This window comes from Pseudophryne corroboree, chromosome 4 (genome assembly GCF_028390025.1).
Source record: "Pseudophryne corroboree isolate aPseCor3 chromosome 4, aPseCor3.hap2, whole genome shotgun sequence".
NCBI classification, from domain to species: Eukaryota; Metazoa; Chordata; class Amphibia; order Anura; family Myobatrachidae; genus Pseudophryne; species Pseudophryne corroboree.
The window spans coordinates 18507405-18521355 of record NC_086447.1 but is presented as its reverse complement, the minus strand read 5'-3'; the positions used below and the strand labels follow the sequence as shown (position 1 = coordinate 18521355).

Genomic DNA, 13951 nt, shown 5'->3' with positions numbered 1-13951 from the left:
GAAGAGCAATGCAAAATGTACAATTGATATTTCAAAATCATCTTTCCATCTTGAATTTCAATGATGCATTGGGGCAACGATTTTGTGAGAAACATCTTCACCCTTAAAGAAAGATTTTCTTAACTTCTTACCTGTGTGCTGATTAGATATCACCTGGTTTTCACATTAAACAGATTCCCACTTGAGAAAGCAGCAAGGATGCAGTGAGGTTTATGTTTCCTGGTGTCAACCTGTATTATTTCAGTGGACATTGTAATGAGGATGCATCTTGCTGCCTTTCCAATGAAGCAAGTTTTAATCAGTAATAGGTGAAAAACCATTCCTACAAAGGTGTTAATCAGAGACTTGGCTTTGTGGACACTTTTCAGAGAGCAAATGTGTTAGCATAAAAATAAAGCCATAAAATGGAGAGCTGATTAATCACTCAATTGGATTTCTCTGCCTGCATAATTTTTTTTCTCTGCAACCCCAATGCTAAATTGTGCTTCCTGTTTTTATAAAATGACTTAATCAAATCTGACTCTGATTGCATCAGAGAAGGCCAGGTACCCTACACCATAAAAGGTGGTTTGCAATTTTGACTTGTCTACTTAAAGATCAGCAAAATTTGATCACAAGGTCAATTACGTCCCTGGGTGGGATTGAACCACCAACCTTTCGGTTAACAGCCGAATGCGCTAACCGATTGCGCCACAGAGACAGCTTGCAAAAGCATGTACTGACAAAGGCTAAAAAGCATTCATCTAGAAAGTTTCCTAGAAAAAGGTTAAAAAGGCAATAATCTGGAGAGTTTTGCAAGATTTTTCTTCCATTGACCAACGAAGAAACACATTGGTACTTTCACATGATGAGTGAGTACTTCAGGATCTCTTACACTTACGTGAGCAGCAGAGTGGCGCAGCGGAAGCGTGCTGGGCCCATAACCCAGAGGCCGGTGGATCGAAACCATCCTCTGCTATGTGCACTTATTTTTTTGTTAATTAAATTCTTCCAAAACTGGAATTGATATTTTGACTCTTTTATTTTTACTTAAAGTACAATAACTTTTAACAGTTTAATTTTTTTTAATAGTATATTGACAGTATTGTTTTCTTTCAGAAATCCACTTAATTTTCTTTACCCTATTACTGAAATGGTAATTGACAAAAACAAGCTACATTGTCACCAGAAGAGCAATGCAAAATGTACAATTGATATTTCAAAATCATCTTTCCATCTTGAATTTCAATGATGCATTGGGGCAACGATTTTGTGAGAAACATCTTCACCCTTAAAGAAAGATTATCTTAAATACTTACCTGTGTGCTGATTAGATATCACCTGGTTTTCACATTAAACAGATTCCCACTTGAGAAAGAAGCAAGGATGCAGTGAGGTTTATGTTTCCTGGTGTCAACCTGTATTATTTCAGTGGACATTGTAATGAGGATGCATCTTGCTGCCTTTCCAATGAAGCAAGTTTTAATCAGTAATAGGTGAAAAACCATTCCTACAAAGGTGTTAATCAGAGACTTGGCTTTGTGGACACTTTTCAGAGAGCAAATGTGTTAGCATAAAAATAAAGCCATAAAATGGAGAGCTGATTAATCACTCAATTGGATTTCTCTGCCTGCATAATTTTTTTTCTCTGCAACCCCATGCTAAATTGTGCTTCCTGTTTTTTATAAAATGACTTAATCAAATCTGACTCTGATTGCATCAGAGAAGGCCAGGTACCCTACACTATAAGAGGTGGTTTGAAATTTTGACTTGTCTACTTAAAGATCAGCAAAATTTGATCACAAGGTCAATTACGTCCCTGGGTGGTATTGAACCACCAGCCTTTCGGTTAACAGCCGAATGCGCTAACCGATTGCACCATAGAGACAACTTGCAAAAGCATGTACTAACAAAGGCTAAAAAGCATTCATCTAGAAAGTTTCCTAGAAAAAGGTTAAAAAGGCAATAATCTGGAGAGTTTTGCAAGATTTTTCTTCCATTGACCAACGAAGAAACACATTGGTACTTTCACATGATGAGTGAGTACTTCAGGATCTCTAACACTTACGTGAGCAGCAGAGTGGCGCAGCGGAAGCGTGCTGGGCCCATAACCCAGAGGTCGGTGGATCGAAACCATCCTCTGCTATGTGCACTTATTTTTTTGTTAATTAAATTATTCCAAAACTGGAATTGATATTTTGACTCTTTTATTTTTACTTAAAGTACAATAACTTTTAACATTTTAATTTGTTTTAATAGTATATTGACAGCATTGTTTTCTTTCAGAAATCCACTTAATTTTCTTTACCCTATTACTGAAATGGTAATTGACAAAAACAAGCTACATTGTCACCAGAAGTGCAATGCAAAATGTACAATTGATATTTCAAAATCATCTTTCCATCTTGAATTTCAATGATGCATTGGGGCAACGATTTTGTGAGAAACATCTTCACCCTTAAAGAAAGATTTTCTTAACTTCTTACCTGTGTGCTGATTAGATATCACCTGGTTTTCACATTAAACAGATTCACACTTGAGAAAGCAGCAAGGATGCAGTGAGGTTTATGTTTCCTGGTGTCAACCTGTATTATTTCAGTGGACATTGTAATGAGGATGCATCTTGCTGCCTTTCCAATGAAGCAAGTTTTAATCAGTAATAGGTGAAAAACCATTCCTACAAAGGTGTTAATCAGAGACTTGGCTTTGTGGACACTTTTCAGAGAGCAAATGTGTTAGCATAAAAATAAAGCCATAAAATGGAGAGCTGATTAATCACTCAATTGGATTTCTCTGCCTGCATAATTTTTTTTCTCTGCAACCCCAATGCTAAATTGTGCTTCCTGTTTTTATAAAATGACTTAATCAAATATGACTCTGATTGCATCAGAGAAGGCCAGGTACCCTACACCATAAAAGGTGGTTTGCAATTTTGACTTGTCTACTTAAAGATCAGCAAAATTTGATCACAAGGTCAATTACGTCCCTGGGTGGGATTGAACCACCAACCTTTCGGTTAACAGCCGAATGCGCTAACCGATTGCGCCACAGAGACAGCTTGCAAAAGCATGTACTGACAAAGGCTAAAAAGCATTCATCTAGAAAGTTTCCTAGAAAAAGGTTAAAAAGGCAATAATCTGGAGAGTTTTGCAAGATTTTTCTTCCATTGACCAACGAAGAAACACATTGGTACTTTCACATGATGAGTGAGTACTTCAGGATCTCTTACACTTACATGAGCAGCAGAGTGGCGCAGCGGAAGCGTGCTGGGCCCATAACCCAGAGGCCGGTGGATCAAAACCATCCTCTGCTATGTGCACTTATTTTTTTGTTAATTAAATTCTTCCAAAACTGGAATTGATATTTTGACTCTTTTATTTTTACTTAAAGTACAATAACTTTTAACATTTTAATTTGTTTTAATAGTATATTGACAGCATTGTTTTCTTTCAGAAATCCACTTAATTTTCTTTACCCTATTACTGAAATGGTAATTGACAAAAACAAGCTACATTGTCACCAGAAGTGCAATGCAAAATGTACAATTGATATTTCAAAATCATCTTTCCATCTTGAATTTCAATGATGCATTGGGGCAATGATTTTGCGAGAAACATCTTCACCCTTAAAGAAAGATTTTCTTAACTTCTTACCTGTGTGCTGATTAGATATCACCTGGTTTTCACATTAAACAGATTCACACTTGAGAAAGCAGCAAGGATGTAGTGAGGTTTATGTTTCCTGGTGTCAAACTGTATTATTTCAGTGGACATTGTAATGAGGATGCATCTTGCTGCCTTTCCAATGAAGCAAGTTTTAATCAGTAATAGGTGAAAAACCATTCCTACAAAGGTGTTAATCAGAGACTTGGCTTTGTGGACACTTTTCAGAGAGCAAATGTGTTAGCATAAAAATAAAGCCATAAAATGGAGAGCTGATTAATCACTCAATTGGATTTCTCTGCCTGCATATTTTTTTTTCTCTGCAACCCCAATGCTAAATTGTGCTTCCTGTTTTTTATAAAATGACTTAATCAAATATGACTCTGATTGCATCAGAGAAGGCCAGGTACCCTACACCATAAAAGGTGGTTTGCAATTTTGACTTGTCTACTTAAAGATCAGCAAAATTTGATCACAAGGCCAATTACGTCCCTGGGTGGGATTGAACCACCAACCTTTCGGTTAACAGCCGAATGCGCTAACCGATTGCGCCACAGAGACAGCTTGCAAAAGCATGTACTGACAAAGGCTAAAAAGCATTCATCTAGAAAGTTTCCTAGAAAAAGGTTAAAAAGGCAATAATCTGGAGAGTTTTGCAAGATTTTTCTTCCATTGACGAACGAATAAACACATTGGTACTTTCACATGATGAGTGAGTACTTCAGGATCTCTTACACTTACGTGAGCAGCAGAGTGGCGCAGCGGAAGCGTGCTGGGCCCATAACCCAGAGGCCGGTGGATCGAAACCATCCTCTGCTATGTGCACTTATTTTTTTGTTAATTAAATTCTTCCAAAACTGGAATTGATATTTTGACTCTTTTATTTTTACTTAAAGTACAATAACTTTTAACATTTTAATTTGTTTTAATAGTATATTGACAGCATTGTTTTCTTTCAGAAATCCACTTAATTTTCTTTACCCTATTACTGAAATGGTAATTGACAAAAACAAGCTACATTGTCACCAGAAGAGCAATGCAAAATGTACAATTGATATTTCAAAATCATCTTTCCATCTTGAATTTCAATGATGCATTGGGGCAACGATTTTGTGAGAAACATCTTCACCCTTAAAGAAAGATTTTCTTAACTTCTTACCTGTGTGCTGATTAGATATCACCTGGTTTTCACATTAAACAGATTCCCACTTGAGAAAGCAGCAAGGATGCAGTGAGGTTTATGTTTCCTGGTGTCAACCTGTATTATTTCAGTGGACATTGTAATGAGGATGCATCTTGCTGCCTTTCCAATGAAGCAAGTTTTAATCAGTAATAGGTGAAAAACCATTCCTACAAAGGTGTTAATCAGAGACTTGGCTTTGTGGACACTTTTCAGAGAGCAAATGTGTTAGCATAAAAATAAAGCCATAAAATGGAGAGCTGATTAATCACTCAATTGGATTTCTCTGCCTGCATAATTTTTTTTCTCTGCAACCCCAATGCTAAATTGTGCTTCCTGTTTTTTATAAAATGACTTAATCAAATATGACTCTGATTGCATCAGAGAAGGCCAGGTACCCTACACCATAAAAGGTGGTTTGCAATTTTGACTTGTCTACTTAAAGATCAGCAAAATCTGATCACAAGGCCAATTACGTCCCTGGGTGGGATTGAACCACCAACCTTTCGGTTAACAGCCGAATGCGCTAACCGATTGCGCCACAGAGACAGCTTGCAAAAGCATGTACTGACAAAGGCTAAAAAGCATTCATCTAGAAAGTTTCCTAGAAAAAGGTTAAAAAGGCAATAATCTGGAGAGTTTTGCAAGATTTTTCTTCCATTGACGAACGAAGAAACACATTGGTACTTTCACATGATGAGTGAGTACTTCAGGATCTCTTACACTTACATGAGCAGCAGAGTGGCGCAGCGGAAGCGTGCTGGGCCCATAACCCAGAGGCTGGTGGATCGAAACCATCCTCTGCTATGTGCACTTATTTTTTTGTTAATTAAATTCTTCCAAAACTGGAATTGATATTTTGACTCTTTTATTTTTACTTAAAGTACAATAACTTTTAACATTTTAATTTGTTTTAATAGTATATTGACAGCATTGTTTTCTTTCAGAAATCCACTTAATTTTCTTTACCCTATTACTGAAATGGTAATTGACAAAAACAAGCTACATTGTCACCAGAAGAGCAATGCAAAATGTACAATTGATATTTCAAAATCATCTTTCCATCTTGAATTTCAATGATGCATTGGGGCAACGATTTTGTGAGAAACATCTTCACCCTTAAAGAAAGATTTTCTTAACTTCTTACCTGTGTGCTGATTAGATATCACCTGGTTTTCACATTAAACAGATTCCCACTTGAGAAAGCAGCAAGGATGCAGTGAGGTTTATGTTTCCTGGTGTCAACCTGTATTATTTCAGTGGACATTGTAATGAGGATGCATCTTGCTGCCTTTCCAATGAAGCAAGTTTTAATCAGTAATAGGTGAAAAACCATTCCTACAAAGGTGTTAATCAGAGACTTGGCTTTGTGGACACTTTTCAGAGAGCAAATGTGTTAGCATAAAAATAAAGCCATAAAATGGAGAGCTGATTAATCACTCAATTGGATTTCTCTGCCTGCATAATTTTTTTTCTCTGCAACCCCAATGCTAAATTGTGCTTCCTGTTTTTATAAAATGACTTAATCAAATATGACTCTGATTGCATCAGAGAAGGCCAGGTACCCTACACCATAAAAGGTGGTTTGCAATTTTGACTTGTCTACTTAAAGATCAGCAAAATTTGATCACAAGGTCAATTACGTCCCTGGGTGGGATTGAACCACCAACCTTTCGGTTAACAGCCGAATGCGCTAACCGATTGCGCCACAGAGACAGCTTGCAAAAGCATGTACTGACAAAGGCTAAAAAGCATTCATCTAGAAAGTTTCCTAGAAAAAGGTTAAAAAGGCAATAATCTGGAGAGTTTTGCAAGATTTTTCTTCCATTGACCAACGAAGAAACACATTGGTACTTTCACATGATGAGTGAGTACTTCAGGATCTCTTACACTTACGTGAGCAGCAGAGTGGCGCAGCGGAAGCGTGCTGGGCCCATAACCCAGAGGCCGGTGGATCGAAACCATCCTCTGCTATGTGCACTTATTTTTTTGTTAATTAAATTCTTCCAAAACTGGAATTGATATTTTGACTCTTTTATTTTTACTTAAAGTACAATAACTTTTAACAGTTTAATTTTTTTTAATAGTATATTGACAGTATTGTTTTCTTTCAGAAATCCACTTAATTTTCTTTACCCTATTACTGAAATGGTAATTGACAAAAACAAGCTACATTGTCACCAGAAGAGCAATGCAAAATGTACAATTGATATTTCAAAATCATCTTTCCATCTTGAATTTCAATGATGCATTGGGGCAACGATTTTGTGAGAAACATCTTCACCCTTAAAGAAAGATTATCTTAAATACTTACCTGTGTGCTGATTAGATATCACCTGGTTTTCACATTAAACAGATTCCCACTTGAGAAAGAAGCAAGGATGCAGTGAGGTTTATGTTTCCTGGTGTCAACCTGTATTATTTCAGTGGACATTGTAATGAGGATGCATCTTGCTGCCTTTCCAATGAAGCAAGTTTTAATCAGTAATAGGTGAAAAACCATTCCTACAAAGGTGTTAATCAGAGACTTGGCTTTGTGGACACTTTTCAGAGAGCAAATGTGTTAGCATAAAAATAAAGCCATAAAATGGAGAGCTGATTAATCACTCAATTGGATTTCTCTGCCTGCATAATTTTTTTTCTCTGCAACCCCATGCTAAATTGTGCTTCCTGTTTTTTATAAAATGACTTAATCAAATCAGACTCTGATTGCATCAGAGAAGGCCAGGTACCCTACACTATAAGAGGTGGTTTGAAATTTTGACTTGTCTACTTAAAGATCAGCAAAATTTGATCACAAGGTCAATTACGTCCCTGGGTGGTATTGAACCACCAGCCTTTCGGTTAACAGCCGAATGCGCTAACCGATTGCACCATAGAGACAACTTGCAAAAGCATGTACTAACAAAGGCTAAAAAGCATTCATCTAGAAAGTTTCCTAGAAAAAGGTTAAAAAGGCAATAATCTGGAGAGTTTTGCAAGATTTTTCTTCCATTGACCAACGAAGAAACACATTGGTACTTTCACATGATGAGTGAGTACTTCAGGATCTCTAACACTTACGTGAGCAGCAGAGTGGCGCAGCGGAAGCGTGCTGGGCCCATAACCCAGAGGTCGGTGGATCGAAACCATCCTCTGCTATGTGCACTTATTTTTTTGTTAATTAAATTATTCCAAAACTGGAATTGATATTTTGACTCTTTTATTTTTACTTAAAGTACAATAACTTTTAACATTTTAATTTGTTTTAATAGTATATTGACAGCATTGTTTTCTTTCAGAAATCCACTTAATTTTCTTTACCCTATTACTGAAATGGTAATTGACAAAAACAAGCTACATTGTCACCAGAAGTGCAATGCAAAATGTACAATTGATATTTCAAAATCATCTTTCCATCTTGAATTTCAATGATGCATTGGGGCAACGATTTTGTGAGAAACATCTTCACCCTTAAAGAAAGATTTTCTTAACTTCTTACCTGTGTGCTGATTAGATATCACCTGGTTTTCACATTAAACAGATTCACACTTGAGAAAGCAGCAAGGATGCAGTGAGGTTTATGTTTCCTGGTGTCAAACTGTATTATTTCAGTGGACATTGTAATGAGGATGCATCTTGCTGCCTTTCCAATGAAGCAAGTTTTAATCAGTAATAGGTGAAAAACCATTCCTACAAAGGTGTTAATCAGAGACTTGCCTTTGTGGACACTTTTCAGAGAGCAAATGTGTTAGCATAAAAATAAAGCCATAAAATGGAGAGCTGATTAATCACTCAATTGGATTTCTCTGCCTGCATATTTTTTTTTCTCTGCAACCCCATGCTAAATTGTGCTTCCTGTTTTTTATAAAATGACTTAATCAAATCTGACTCTGATTGCATCAGAGAAGGCCAGGTACCCTACACCATAAAAGGTGGTTTGCAATTTTGACTTGTCTACTTAAAGATCAGCAAAATTTGATCACAAGGCCAATTACGTCCCTGGGTGGGATTGAACCACCAACCTTTCGGTTAACAGCCGAATGCGCTAACCGATTGCGCCACAGAGACAGCTTGCAAAAGCATGTACTGACAAAGGCTAAAAAGCATTCATCTAGAAAGTTTCCTAGAAAAAGGTTAAAAAGGCAATAATCTGGAGAGTTTTGCAAGATTTTTCTTCCATTGACGAACGAAGAAACACATTGGTACTTTCACATGATGAGTGAGTACTTCAGGATCTCTTACACTTACATGAGCAGCAGAGTGGCGCAGCGGAAGCGTGCTGGGCCCATAACCCAGAGGCTGGTGGATCGAAACCATCCTCTGCTATGTGCACTTATTTTTTTGTTAATTAAATTCTTCCAAAACTGGAATTGATATTTTGACTCTTTTATTTTTACTTAAAGTACAATAACTTTTAACATTTTAATTTGTTTTAATAGTATATTGACAGCATTGTTTTCTTTCAGAAATCCACTTAATTTTCTTTACCCTATTACTGAAATGGTAATTGACAAAAACAAGCTACATTGTCACCAGAAGAGCAATGCAAAATGTACAATTGATATTTCAAAATCATCTTTCCATCTTGAATTTCAATGATGCATTGGGGCAACGATTTTGTGAGAAACATCTTCACCCTTAAAGAAAGATTTTCTTAACTTCTTACCTGTGTGCTGATTAGATATCACCTGGTTTTCACATTAAACAGATTCCCACTTGAGAAAGCAGCAAGGATGCAGTGAGGTTTATGTTTCCTGGTGTCAACCTGTATTATTTCAGTGGACATTGTAATGAGGATGCATCTTGCTGCCTTTCCAATGAAGCAAGTTTTAATCAGTAATAGGTGAAAAACCATTCCTACAAAGGTGTTAATCAGAGACTTGGCTTTGTGGACACTTTTCAGAGAGCAAATGTGTTAGCATAAAAATAAAGCCATAAAATGGAGAGCTGATTAATCACTCAATTGGATTTCTCTGCCTGCATAATTTTTTTTCTCTGCAACCCCAATGCTAAATTGTGCTTCCTGTTTTTATAAAATGACTTAATCAAATATGACTCTGATTGCATCAGAGAAGGCCAGGTACCCTACACCATAAAAGGTGGTTTGCAATTTTGACTTGTCTACTTAAAGATCAGCAAAATTTGATCACAAGGTCAATTACGTCCCTGGGTGGGATTGAACCACCAACCTTTCGGTTAACAGCCGAATGCGCTAACCGATTGCGCCACAGAGACAGCTTGCAAAAGCATGTACTGACAAAGGCTAAAAAGCATTCATCTAGAAAGTTTCCTAGAAAAAGGTTAAAAAGGCAATAATCTGGAGAGTTTTGCAAGATTTTTCTTCCATTGACCAACGAAGAAACTCATTGGTACTTTCACATGATGAGTGAGTACTTCAGGATCTCTTACACTTACGTGAGCAGCAGAGTGGCGCAGCGGAAGCGTGCTGGGCCCATAACCCAGAGGCCGGTGGATCGAAACCATCCTCTGCTATGTGCACTTATTTTTTTGTTAATTAAATTCTTCCAAAACTGGAATTGATATTTTGACTCTTTTATTTTTACTTAAAGTACAATAACTTTTAACAGTTTAATTTTTTTTAATAGTATATTGACAGTATTGTTTTCTTTCAGAAATCCACTTAATTTTCTTTACCCTATTACTGAAATGGTAATTGACAAAAACAAGCTACATTGTCACCAGAAGAGCAATGCAAAATGTACAATTGATATTTCAAAATCATCTTTCCATCTTGAATTTCAATGATGCATTGGGGCAACGATTTTGTGAGAAACATCTTCACCCTTAAAGAAAGATTATCTTAAATACTTACCTGTGTGCTGATTAGATATCACCTGGTTTTCACATTAAACAGATTCCCACTTGAGAAAGAAGCAAGGATGCAGTGAGGTTTATGTTTCCTGGTGTCAACCTGTATTATTTCAGTGGACATTGTAATGAGGATGCATCTTGCTGCCTTTCCAATGAAGCAAGTTTTAATCAGTAATAGGTGAAAAACCATTCCTACAAAGGTGTTAATCAGAGACTTGGCTTTGTGGACACTTTTCAGAGAGCAAATGTGTTAGCATAAAAATAAAGCCATAAAATGGAGAGCTGATTAATCACTCAATTGGATTTCTCTGCCTGCATAATTTTTTTTCTCTGCAACCCCATGCTAAATTGTGCTTCCTGTTTTTTATAAAATGACTTAATCAAATCAGACTCTGATTGCATCAGAGAAGGCCAGGTACCCTACACTATAAGAGGTGGTTTGAAATTTTGACTTGTCTACTTAAAGATCAGCAAAATTTGATCACAAGGTCAATTACGTCCCTGGGTGGTATTGAACCACCAGCCTTTCGGTTAACAGCCGAATGCGCTAACCGATTGCACCATAGAGACAACTTGCAAAAGCATGTACTAACAAAGGCTAAAAAGCATTCATCTAGAAAGTTTCCTAGAAAAAGGTTAAAAAGGCAATAATCTGGAGAGTTTTGCAAGATTTTTCTTCCATTGACCAACGAAGAAACACATTGGTACTTTCACATGATGAGTGAGTACTTCAGGATCTCTAACACTTACGTGAGCAGCAGAGTGGCGCAGCGGAAGCGTGCTGGGCCCATAACCCAGAGGTCGGTGGATCGAAACCATCCTCTGCTATGTGCACTTATTTTTTTGTTAATTAAATTATTCCAAAACTGGAATTGATATTTTGACTCTTTTATTTTTACTTAAAGTACAATAACTTTTAACATTTTAATTTGTTTTAATAGTATATTGACAGCATTGTTTTCTTTCAGAAATCCACTTAATTTTCTTTACCCTATTACTGAAATGGTAATTGACAAAAACAAGCTACATTGTCACCAGAAGTGCAATGCAAAATGTACAATTGATATTTCAAAATCATCTTTCCATCTTGAATTTCAATGATGCATTGGGGCAACGATTTTGTGAGAAACATCTTCACCCTTAAAGAAAGATTTTCTTAACTTCTTACCTGTGTGCTGATTAGATATCACCTGGTTTTCACATTAAACAGATTCACACTTGAGAAAGCAGCAAGGATGCAGTGAGGTTTATGTTTCCTGGTGTCAAACTGTATTATTTCAGTGGACATTGTAATGAGGATGCATCTTGCTGCCTTTCCAATGAAGCAAGTTTTAATCAGTAATAGGTGAAAAACCATTCCTACAAAGGTGTTAATCAGAGACTTGCCTTTGTGGACACTTTTCAGAGAGCAAATGTGTTAGCATAAAAATAAAGCCATAAAATGGAGAGCTGATTAATCACTCAATTGGATTTCTCTGCCTGCATATTTTTTTTTCTCTGCAACCCCATGCTAAATTGTGCTTCCTGTTTTTTATAAAATGACTTAATCAAATCTGACTCTGATTGCATCAGAGAAGGCCAGGTACCCTACACCATAAAAGGTGGTTTGCAATTTTGACTTGTCTACTTAAATATCAGCAAAATTTGATCACAAGGCCAATTACGTCCCTGGGTGGGATTGAACCACCAACCTTTCGGTTAACAGCCGAATGCGCTAACCGATTGCGCCACAGAGACAGCTTGCAAAAGCATGTACTGACAAAGGCTAAAAAGCATTCATCTAGAAAGTTTCCTAGAAAAAGGTTAAAAAGGCAATAATCTGGAGAGTTTTGCAAGATTTTTCTTCCATTGACCAACGAAGAAACACATTGGTACTTTCACATGATGAGTGAGTACTTCAGGATCTCTTACACTTACATGAGCAGCAGAGTGGCGCAGCGGAAGCGTGCTGGGCCCATAACCCAGAGGCCGGTGGATCGAAACCATCCTCTGCTATGTGCACTTATTTTTTTGTTAATTAAATTCTTCCAAAACTGGAATTGATATTTTGACTCTTTTATTTTTACTTAAAGTACAATAACTTTTAACATTTTAATTTGTTTTAATAGTATATTGACAGCATTGTTTTCTTTCAGAAATCCACTTAATTTTCTTTACCCTATTACTGAAATGGTAATTGACAAAAACAAGCTACATTGTCACCAGAAGAGCAATGCAAAATGTACAATTGATATTTCAAAATCATCTTTCCATCTTGAATTTCAATGATGCATTGGGGCAACGATTTTGTGAGAAACATCTTCACCCTTAAAGAAAGATTTTCTTAACTTCTTACCTGTGTGCTGATTAGATATCACCTGGTTTTCACATTAAACAGATTCCCACTTGAGAAAGCAGCAAGGATGCAGTGAGGTTTATGTTTCCTGGTGTCAACCTGTATTATTTCAGTGGACATTGTAATGAGGATGCATCTTGCTGCCTTTCCAATGAAGCAAGTTTTAATCAGTAATAGGTGAAAAACCATTCCTACAAAGGTGTTAATCAGAGACTTGGCTTTGTGGACACTTTTCAGAGAGCAAATGTGTTAGCATAAAAATAAAGCCATAAAATGGAGAGCTGATTAATCACTCAATTGGATTTCTCTGCCTGCATAATTTTTTTTCTCTGCAACCCCAATGCTAAATTGTGCTTCCTGTTTTTATAAAATGACTTAATCAAATATGACTCTGATTGCATCAGAGAAGGCCAGGTACCCTACACCATAAAAGGTGGTTTGCAATTTTGACTTGTCTACTTAAAGATCAGCAAAATTTGATCACAAGGTCAATTACGTCCCTGGGTGGGATTGAACCACCAACCTTTCGGTTAATAGCCGAATGCGCTAACCGATTGCGCCACAGAGACAGCTTGCAAAAGCATGTACTGACAAAGGCTAAAAAGCATTCATCTAGAAAGTTTCCTAGAAAAAGGTTAAAAAGGCAATAATCTGGAGAGTTTTGCAAGATTTTTCTTCCATTGACCAACGAAGAAACACATTGGTACTTTCACATGATGAGTGAGTACTTCAGGATCTCTTACACTTACATGAGCAGCAGAGTGGCGCAGCGGAAGCGTGCTGGGCCCATAACCCAGAGGCCGGTGGATCAAAACCATCCTCTGCTATGTGCACTTATTTTTTTGTTAATTAAATTCTTCCAAAACTGGAATTGATATTTTGACTCTTTTATTTTTACTTAAAGTACAATAACTTTTAACATTTTAATTTGTTTTAATAGTATATTGACAGCATTGTTTTCTTTCAGAAATCCACTTAATT

The 13951-nt window shown here is 36.8% G+C and overlaps 17 non-coding genes across 17 annotated transcripts; 8 read left to right on the top strand and 9 right to left on the bottom strand.

Annotated features, from left to right (window-relative positions):
- Positions 1-626: 626 nt before the first annotated feature.
- TRNAN-GUU (transfer RNA asparagine (anticodon GUU)) lies at positions 627-700 on the bottom strand. The gene has a single exon. It is a non-coding gene; the product is annotated as a tRNA-Asn (tRNA).
- A 186-nt stretch (positions 701-886) lies between these two features.
- TRNAM-CAU (transfer RNA methionine (anticodon CAU)) lies at positions 887-958 on the top strand. Its single transcript has one exon. It is a non-coding gene; the product is annotated as a tRNA-Met (tRNA).
- Positions 959-2053: 1095 nt separating this feature from the next.
- TRNAM-CAU (transfer RNA methionine (anticodon CAU)) lies at positions 2054-2125 on the top strand. The gene has a single exon. It is a non-coding gene; the product is annotated as a tRNA-Met (tRNA).
- An 835-nt stretch (positions 2126-2960) lies between these two features.
- TRNAN-GUU (transfer RNA asparagine (anticodon GUU)) lies at positions 2961-3034 on the bottom strand. Its single transcript has one exon. It is a non-coding gene; the product is annotated as a tRNA-Asn (tRNA).
- Positions 3035-4128: 1094 nt separating this feature from the next.
- TRNAN-GUU (transfer RNA asparagine (anticodon GUU)) lies at positions 4129-4202 on the bottom strand. The gene has a single exon. It is a non-coding gene; the product is annotated as a tRNA-Asn (tRNA).
- A 186-nt stretch (positions 4203-4388) lies between these two features.
- On the top strand, positions 4389-4460 carry TRNAM-CAU (transfer RNA methionine (anticodon CAU)). Its single transcript has one exon. It is a non-coding gene; the product is annotated as a tRNA-Met (tRNA).
- Positions 4461-5296: 836 nt separating this feature from the next.
- On the bottom strand, positions 5297-5370 carry TRNAN-GUU (transfer RNA asparagine (anticodon GUU)). Its single transcript has one exon. It is a non-coding gene; the product is annotated as a tRNA-Asn (tRNA).
- Positions 5371-6463: 1093 nt separating this feature from the next.
- TRNAN-GUU (transfer RNA asparagine (anticodon GUU)) lies at positions 6464-6537 on the bottom strand. The gene has a single exon. It is a non-coding gene; the product is annotated as a tRNA-Asn (tRNA).
- Positions 6538-6723: 186 nt separating this feature from the next.
- On the top strand, positions 6724-6795 carry TRNAM-CAU (transfer RNA methionine (anticodon CAU)). Its single transcript has one exon. It is a non-coding gene; the product is annotated as a tRNA-Met (tRNA).
- Positions 6796-7890: 1095 nt separating this feature from the next.
- On the top strand, positions 7891-7962 carry TRNAM-CAU (transfer RNA methionine (anticodon CAU)). The gene has a single exon. It is a non-coding gene; the product is annotated as a tRNA-Met (tRNA).
- Positions 7963-8797: 835 nt separating this feature from the next.
- TRNAN-GUU (transfer RNA asparagine (anticodon GUU)) lies at positions 8798-8871 on the bottom strand. The gene has a single exon. It is a non-coding gene; the product is annotated as a tRNA-Asn (tRNA).
- A 1093-nt stretch (positions 8872-9964) lies between these two features.
- Positions 9965-10038, bottom strand: TRNAN-GUU (transfer RNA asparagine (anticodon GUU)). The gene has a single exon. It is a non-coding gene; the product is annotated as a tRNA-Asn (tRNA).
- A 186-nt stretch (positions 10039-10224) lies between these two features.
- Positions 10225-10296, top strand: TRNAM-CAU (transfer RNA methionine (anticodon CAU)). The gene has a single exon. It is a non-coding gene; the product is annotated as a tRNA-Met (tRNA).
- A 1095-nt stretch (positions 10297-11391) lies between these two features.
- On the top strand, positions 11392-11463 carry TRNAM-CAU (transfer RNA methionine (anticodon CAU)). The gene has a single exon. It is a non-coding gene; the product is annotated as a tRNA-Met (tRNA).
- Positions 11464-12298: 835 nt separating this feature from the next.
- Positions 12299-12372, bottom strand: TRNAN-GUU (transfer RNA asparagine (anticodon GUU)). Its single transcript has one exon. It is a non-coding gene; the product is annotated as a tRNA-Asn (tRNA).
- A 186-nt stretch (positions 12373-12558) lies between these two features.
- Positions 12559-12630, top strand: TRNAM-CAU (transfer RNA methionine (anticodon CAU)). Its single transcript has one exon. It is a non-coding gene; the product is annotated as a tRNA-Met (tRNA).
- An 835-nt stretch (positions 12631-13465) lies between these two features.
- Positions 13466-13539, bottom strand: TRNAN-AUU (transfer RNA asparagine (anticodon AUU)). The gene has a single exon. It is a non-coding gene; the product is annotated as a tRNA-Asn (tRNA).
- Between the last annotated feature and the right edge of the window lie 412 nt (positions 13540-13951).